This window comes from Eurosta solidaginis, chromosome 5 (assembly GCF_040869045.1).
Source record: "Eurosta solidaginis isolate ZX-2024a chromosome 5, ASM4086904v1, whole genome shotgun sequence".
Lineage (NCBI taxonomy): Eukaryota > Metazoa > Arthropoda > Insecta > Diptera > Tephritidae > Eurosta > Eurosta solidaginis.
Window position 1 is genome coordinate 186,734,802 of NC_090323.1, and position 9,456 is coordinate 186,744,257.

Genomic DNA, 9,456 nt, shown 5'->3' on the forward strand with positions numbered 1-9,456 from the left:
GCAACGTGCTAATATGCATTGCACTAGAAGTGAGGTTAGGTATAGCGCTACTTACGTTGGCCGGCAAGTATGTGCTGGTACATGCGTTCATAAATGGTGCTTGAAAAATGATGCACTTGGAATAGGTGGTACAAAATGTGGTTGTGTTCCATAGACGGATATTATCATGGATGCGTTGTTAATCGCTGGCACTGTAAACATTGAAGAGTGAGCGACGAGCGTTGATGCGTGACAATGTGGCGCATTTGCAGCAGTGGCCGGTGATCCGATACCTATTGTCGTGCTATTGCCAGCTATGTCAGCCTCACCAGTAGTGGTCGCAGGTAGTACTCCATTACCTTCTTCAGTTTTGTCAACGTGCTCGGAATTGGCCATTTTAAATTCGATGATCAGTTCCGCGGTCGAATGTTCTCCTAAACCAAAAATATTTTAGAATATTGTCTCAACAGCTGGCGGCCCGTGAAGAAAACAATATTCGAGTCCGTATCATGAATTCAGTAAGCTAAAATCTTTATTAATTTCAGTTAATAAATATAACAATATGTGACTTATTTGTACAAATTATGTATCTTACATTTTGTTTAACCACGGCGCCTGTGTATTCTTGGACAATCAGAAATTTGTGAGCATGAAATTTGCAATTGATTTGACGTTTGCAGTTAGCGAAGGTGGGAGGAAGAAAATTACGAAATAGCAATATGCAATGGGTTGCCAACGTAACTTTCGCAACAACCCCCTTATCTGAACGACCGGTTGTATGGGATATATATTATATATAGCTCCGATCAAAGTGATTTTTTCAGGAAATCTTCTATGATATATTAGAATAAATATCACCAAGCTCCACGTTTTTATGTTGGAAACTAAGGGAGAAATAGCCAAAAATCTTTCTATCTGAACGATCGGTTGTATGGGATATAACTATATATAGCTCCGATCAAATAATTTTTCAGGATATCTTCTATGATATATTAGAATATATATCACCGAGTTTCACGTTTATACTTTCTAAATTGCAGCAGGAATGACCATAATCGTCTTATCTGAACGATCGGTTGTATGGGAGATATATGTTATAGTGGTCCGATGCTACCGGATCCGACAAATGTCTAATATATATAATAAAAAAATACATCCTTGTGCCAAATTTCATTGAGATATCTCAAAATTTGAGGGACTAGTTTGCGTTCAAACAGACAGACGGACGGACGGACAGAGTATTGTAATGATATAGCGATTTACGAAATGTTTCGATATACATATTAAAACTTTTGAGCGCTTTGAATATTTGAAAATTTAATTTTTATTTTTTAAATTAAAAAACAACAAATTTTTACATGTATTGTGATTTTCAATTCAATATAAAAATGTTTGAGCAGCACTGTTTTATTATTTTATTGTAATTAGTTATTTGCATGCAATTAAAAATTATTTTTATGATGACAAAGAAGTATAACTTCTAACGTGCGTACATAAATACACGCACCCATTTTTTTTTTCTTGAGTGCAGAAACACATCAATATCATTTGAACCGGCTATACATTGTAGGTGCTTTTATGATGCATGCACGTATATTGCATTGTTTCAAAGTTGTCACTGTTAACTTTTATCCATGTCACACAAACAACTACAACATGATGACATTGTAAAATATTTGTCATAACGAATTAACTTTGAGTGGTGTGAAAAAAAGTTTCAATGTCAGATGTCGCTAAGTTTTTCTTCCAAGACATAACATTTTTCATATATAAGTAGTATGTAAATGCAAATGTTTGTATGTATTAAAGTTAGAGTATAGTAGAGTGACATATTCATAGTAAAACATCGAAAAAGTTGTCAGCAAAATTTGTAACTATCATCAACGATTCCGTTGGAATATTACTTTCGTGGCTTCGAGGTGAGCAAAAAAACGTTTGAGACTAAAATTACAGTAGCATATTTACTTCCATATATGTATGTAGCTAAAGAAAAAAATATATTAAAACATATATGTGTCTTTAAAGCACCGTCACATAAGCAGTTTTTCATATAGAAGCGTTTAACTCAATGTTATGTAAGTTTAAGGACTATAGACCTTGGTAATAAAAACAAGTAAGAAGGTTAAGTTCGGGTGTAACCGAACATTACATACTCAGTTGAGAGCTATGGTGACAACATAAGGGAAAATAACCATGTAGGAAAATGAACCGAGGGAAACCCTGGAACGTGCTCGCCATAAAGGTGGGCCAGGGGTGACTCTAGAATGCGTTTGTACAATATGGGCATCAAACGAAAGGTGTTAATGAGTATTTTAAAAGGGAGTGGGCCTTAGTTCTATAGGTGGACGCCGTTTCGAAATATCGCCACAAAGGTGGACCAGGGGTGACTCTGGAATGTGTTTGTACGATATGGGTATCAAATTAAAGGTATTAATGAGGGTTTTAAAAGGGAGTGGTGGTTGTTGTATAGGTGGTCCCATTTTCGAGATATCGCCATAAAGGTGGACCAGGGGTGACCCTAGAATTTGTTTGTACAATATGGGTATCAAAAGAAAGGTGTTAATGAGTATTTTAAAAGGGAGTAATCCTTAGTTCCATAGGTGGACGCCGTTTCGAGATATCGCCATAGAGGTGGGCCAGGGGTGACTCTAGAATTCGTTTGTGCAATATGGGTATCAAACGAAAGGAGTTAATGAGTATTTTAAAAGGGAGTGGGCCTTAGTTCTATAGGTGGACGCCTTTTCGAGGTATCGCAATAAAGGTGGACCAGGGGTGACTCTAGACTTTGTTTGTGCGATATGGGTTTCAAATGAAAGGTGTTAATGAGTATTTTTAAAAGGGAGTGGGCCTTCGATCTGTAGGTGTTCGCCTTTTCGAGATATCGCCATAAAGGTGGACCAGGGGTGACTTTAGAATATGTTTGTACGATATGGATATCCAATGAAAGGTGTTAATAAGTATTTTAAAAGGGCGTGGGACTTAGTTCTATAGGTGGACGCATTTTCGAGATATCGCCATAAAGGTGGACCACGGGTGACTCTAGAATGTGTTTGTACGATATGGGTATCAAATTAAAGGCATTAATGAGAGTTTTAAAAGGGAGTGGTGGTAGTTGTATATGTGAAGGCGTTTTCCAGATATCGATCAAAATCTGGACCAGGGTGACCCAGAACATTATCTGTTGGATACCGCTAATTTATTTATATATGTAATATCTGCCAAGATTTTAAGGGTTTTTTATTTCGCCCTGCAGAACTTTTTCATTTTCTTCTACTTAATATGGTAGGTGTCACAACCATTTTATAAAGTTTTTTCTAAAGTTATATTTCGCGTCAATAAAACAATCCAATTACCTCACCATGTTCCATCCCTTTTTTCGCATTTGGTATAGAATTATGGCATTTTTTTTTCATTTTTCGTAATTTTCGATATCGAAAAAGTATGCGTGGTCATAGTCGGATTTCGTTCATTTTTCATACCAAGATAAAGTGAGATCAAGTAAGCACGTGAACTAAGTTCATTAAAGATATGTCGATTTTTGCTCAAGTTATCGTGTTAACGGCCATGCGGAAGGACAGACGGACGACTGTGTATAAAAACTGGGCGTGGCATCAACCAATTCTGCCCATTTTCACAGAAAACAGCGTCATAAAATCTATGCCCCTACCAAATTTCAAAAGGATCGGTTAATTTTTGTTCGACTTATGGCGTTAAAAGTATCCTAGACAAATTAAATGAAAAAGGGCGGAGCCACGCCCATTTTGAAATTTTCTTTTATTTTTGTATTTTGTTGCACCACATCATTACTGGAGTTGAATGTTGACATAATTTATTTATATACTGTAAAGATATTAAATTTTTTGTTAAAATTTCTCCGATTTTGCTAATTTTTATTAAGCGTACATATAGTAATAGGAGTAACGTTCCTGCCCAATTTCATTATGATATCTTCAACGACTGCCAAATTACAGCTTGCAAAAGTTTTAAATTACCTTCTTTTAAAAGTGGGCGGTGCCACGCCCATTGTCCAAAATTTTACTAATTTTCTATTCTGCGTCATAAGTTCAACTCATCTACCAAGTTTCGTCGCTTTATCTGTCTTTTGTAATGAATTATCGCACTTTTTCGGTTTTTCGAAATTTTCGATATCGAAAAAGTGGGCGTGGTTATATTCCGATATCGTTCATTTTAAATAGCGGTCTGAGATGAGTGCTCAGGAACCTACATACCAAATTTCATCAAGATACCTCAAAATTTACTCAAGTCATCGTGTTAACGGACGGACATGGCTCAATCAAATTTTTTTCGATCCTGATTATTTTAATGCCGGGTCTGCCGCAACTGCTCCCCTATATAGCCTGTCAACAAGCCGCGACGCGCCTCTTGCGTAACTTGTTGACAGCTCGCTGTGTGAGAATGTTGAAGACGGTTTCTTCCCACAAGTGCTGTATGTGTGCATTTCACAATCATGTGTAATAGAATTTAGCTGACTGTGCGTCTGGAGTAGTTCCGTAGCATGAGTGTTAATTGCCGTCACTAACCATGGCCTTGAATTAAGGTGTTAGGTTGCCATGCGCAGCCGTATGTTGTGAGAAATATAATTTGCTGACTCGGTGCGCGTGTACTGGCCATGCGTGGGAATGTTGCAATAAGGGCAACTGGCGCGTGTTAACTCTTCCCCCTTTAAAGATCTGCGTCGCGCAGATTAGGATTTGGACAAGTGTCCTTTTTATGTTGTCTTCTAATGGATAGTCGCAATTCCGGTAATTTTGGCCCCGTTGTTAATTTCCTCCAAATTATCCGAATCATGAGTAGGAGCAGAAGTAGCCCCAAAGTTTCCGACGCCGTGAACCAATTTGTTTTGTCCCTCAGGTACCTCAAGAGCTTAACATTGCCGATTGTCATCTCGTGTACAAGATTAAGGTTAACTGCAAGGCTTTTATTTGCAATAGTAGATATCACAGGGGGGATTATTTGAACTCCTGAACTACTCATACTCCAGTAGGTTCTGTCACCAATGCGGATCGTTTCATTGTCCAGTTGAAGGATGTAAGAGCCGCTCAAGTGATTGGGAGTATCACCTGACCACACGGTGTTATTGAAATTGTCTAAGAGAATCACCTCGATCATTGAGTCATTGCAATTGATGTACCGACAACTAGTTTTACCACCTTTGAGCAGACGTGGCAGACAGTCGTCCTCTCGAAGTAGGTCCAGCGCTTTTTGCTTGCATACCATTGCGCTTGTAAGGTGGGTGCAGCTATCCTTGATACCATACGTTTGCTCTTTGTTGTTTAAGACTGTGCTGTATTTCAGGTCTATGCGATGTCCGTCTTTTACAATTGCTCTGGTGATTAGATAGTTAAATCTCGTTTGGGCCACCTTAGGCATGGACACAACGTAGAGTAGCATCGTGCCGTTGGAGTAGATTGAAGGTTCGCTGAATTCTATTGCTTCGATCACATTGCTGTATGGAATGACATCTACTTCGCTTATAAGTCCATTGATCTCTTCTTTGTCTAGTAGGTTGCTGTTGAAAATACCTTCCTTAGCCATCTGGCAGGCCTGCACCAGTTCGTTCATATCGTCCTTCAGGATCATGACTTTCTGAATGATTTCTTGTGAAAGCTTTATGAGATGATTCTGGCCAATGATGTCATTTGTGTTGGTTACGATGCCGTTGGCAACCTGAAATAACTCATGAGTTTTCTTAAATATTTCAGAGTTTACCTTGTATTGATGGTTATTGTTAGATACTAGCGTGGCTTGGGCTCGTAGGAGCTCATCCCAGTCGGAAGCGTCTTGAGAACCGGCTATCCATTTCCAATCCGATCCTATTCAGTTGATTGATTGCTTGATTCTCTTGTTCTTTGGGCCTTTTAACTCACCGAGCAGCGTTTGGATTTTACTCAGGTGGAAAAAGTGACGTCTGTGAGGTCCTTCGTTTCATCCAGTTTCTTGACTTCAATTTCCAGGCGGTTTGCTATTTCCTCATAACGGGCTTGGTTGATTACATGAATTAATTTGAAGTAGCCATTGGTTATTCAGCCGTACCCATCACGTACGGTTACCACGGGCGAGTCGAGATCTAATACCACATATGCTTGTGCGGATGCACAGAGGCAGATTCTAGGAGTCGGAGTACACATAATTCTAATAACTATTGAAATACATAGTCAACTATTGCTATTAAAAAATTTACATTTCAAAGTTTAAGTACTAGTCTAAGTAAATTTCAAATTTCATTTTAATTTAGGTAGATTTTAGATTTCAAATTGTAATTGACATTTCAAGTATAAAGTAGACTATTTTTAAATCCTACTGCTATACCTAATGAGTGGAGTTCGAGTCGGCAAGGATTTGGCAGGATTTTACGAGGACCCAGGAATGATGTTAAAAGTGGAATTTTTCTGACAGTTAGTTTTCAGTAATTAATTTAGTAAGTTAGTTGTTAGTTTTTGTTAGATTTATATTTTTTCTTTTTTTGTTATTTTTTTGTAAGTTAGTTAGTTTGCTTTAGTTTTTGTTAGTATTAGTATTTTTCGAGGAATGTTTCCCCTTTTTTTCTTTTTTTTTGTGGCTTTAAACGCCTTTTCTTTGTTTTTCTTTTTTCTTTTGTTTTCTTTTGCGGATTTTAGCGACTCCTTTGTGACATCATGTTTCTTTCTCAAATAATTCTTTAACTTTTGTTCTTTTGTTTTTCTTTTTATACTCAGTTGAGCAGAGCTCACAGAGTATATTAAGTTTGATTGGATAACGGTTGGTTGTACATATATAAAGGAATCGAGATAGATATAGATTTCCATATATCAAAATAATCAGGATCGAAAAAAAATTCGATTAAGCCATGTCCGTCCGTCCGTCCGTCCGCCCGTTAACACGATAACTTGAGTAAATTTTGAGGTATCTTGATGAAATTTGGTATGTAGGTTCCTGAGCACTCATCTCAGATCGCTATTTAAAATGAACGATATCGGAATATAACCACGCCCACTTTTTCGATATCGAAAATTTCGAAAAACCGAAAAAGTGCGATAATTCATTACCAAAGACAGATAAAGCGACGACACTTGGTAGATGAGTTGAATTTATGACGCAGAATAGAAAATTAGTAAAATTTTGGACAACTGGCGTGGCACCGCCCACTTTTAAAAGAAGGCAATTTAAAATTTTGGCAAGCTGTAATTTGTCAGTCGTTGAAGATATCATGATGAAGTTTGGCAGGGACGTTACTCCTATTAATATATGTATGCCCAATAAAAATTTGCAAAATCCGAGAAGGACCACGCCCATTTAAAAAAAAAAAAATTTTTAAAGTAAAATTTTAACAAAAAAATTAATATCTTTACAGTATATAAGTAAATTATGTCAAAATTCAACTCCAGTAATGATATGGTGCAACAAAATACAAAAATAAAAGAAAATTTCAAAATGGGCGTGGCTCCACTCTTTTTCATTTAATTTGTCTAGGATACTTTTAACGCCATAAGTCGAACAAAAATTAACCAATCCTTTTGAAATTTGGTAGGGGCATAGATTTTATGATGTTAACTGTTTTCTGTGAAAACGGGCGAAATCGGTTGATGCCAGGCCCAGTTTTTATACACAGTCGTTCGTCTGTCCTTCCGCATGGCCGTTAACACGATAACTTGAGCAAAAATCGACATATCTTTAATGAACTTAGTTCACGTACTTACTTGAACTCACTTTATCTTGGTATGAAAAATGAACGAAATCCGACAATGACCACGCCCACTTTTTCGATATCGAAAATTACGAAAAATTAAAAAAATGCCATAATTCTATACCAAATACGAAAAAAGGGATGAAACATGGTGAGGTAATTGGATTGGTTTATTCACGCGAAATATAACTTTAGAAAAAACTTTATAAAATGGTTGTGACACCTACCATATTAAGTAGAAGAAAATGAAAAAGTTCTGCAGGGCGAAATAAAAAACCCTTAAAATCTTGGCAGGTATTACATATATAAATAAATTAACGGTATCCAACAGATGATGTCCTGGGTCACCCTGGTCCACATTTTGGTCGATATCTGGAAAACGCCTTCACATATATAACTACCACCACTCCCTTTTAAAACTCTCATTAATACCTTTAATTTGATACCCATATGGTACAAACAAATTCTAGGGTCACACCTAGTCCACCTTTATGGCGATATCTCGAAACGGCGTCCACCTGTGGAACTAAGCATCACTCCCTTTTAAAATACTCCTTAACACCTTTCTTTTGATACCCATATTGTATAAACAAATTCTAGGGTCACCCCTGGTCCACCTTTGTGGCGATATCTCGAAACGGCGTCCACCTATGGAACTAAGGATTACTCCCTTTTAAAATACTCATTAACTCCTTTCTTTTGATACCCATATTGTACAAACAAATTCTGAGGTCACCCCTGGTCCACCTTTATGGCGATATCTCGAAACTGCGTCCACCTATGGAACTCCCTTTTAAACTACTCATTAACACCTTTCATTTGATACCCATATCGTACAAACGCATTCTAGAGTCAACCCTGATCCACCTTTATGGCTATATCCCTAAATGGCGTCCACCTTTAGAACTATGGCCCACTCCTTCATAAAATACTCTTTAATGCCTTTCATTTGATACACATGTCATACAAACACATTCCAGGGTTTCCCTCGGTTCATTTTCCTACATGGTTATTTTCCCTTATGTTGCCACCATAGCTCTCAACTGAGTATGTAATGTTCGGTTACACCTGAACTTAACCTTCCTTACTTGTTTTTTATACTCAGTTGAGCAGAGCTCACAGAGTATATTAAGTTTGATTGGATAACGGTTGGTTGTACATATATAAAGGAATCGAGATAGATATAGACTTCCATATATCAAAATAATCAGGATCGAAAAAAAATTTGATTGAGCCATGTCCGTCCGTTAACACGATAACTTGAGTAAATTTTGAGGTATCTTGATGAAATTTGGTATGTAGGTTCCTGAGCACTCATCTCAGATCGCTATTTAAAATGAACGATATCGGACTATAACCACGCCCACTTTTTCGATATCGAAAATTTCGAAAAACCGAAAAAGTGCGATAACTCATTACAAAAGACAGATAAAGCGACGAAACTTGGTAGATGGGTTGAACTTATGACGCAGAATAGAAAATTAGTAAGATTTTGGACAATGGGCGTGGCACCGCCCACTTTTACAAGAAGGTAATTTAAAAGTTTTGCAAGCTGTAATTTGGCAGTCGTTGAAGATATCATGATGAAATTTGGCAGGAACGTTACTACTATTACTCTATATGTGCTAAGTAAAAATTAGCAAAATTGGATGAAGAACACGCCCACTTTTTAAAAAAAAAATTTTTTAAATTCAAATTTTAACAAAAAATTTAATATCTTTACTGTATATAAGTAAATTAAGTCAAAATTCAACTCCAGTAATGATATGATGCAACAAAATACAAAAATAAAA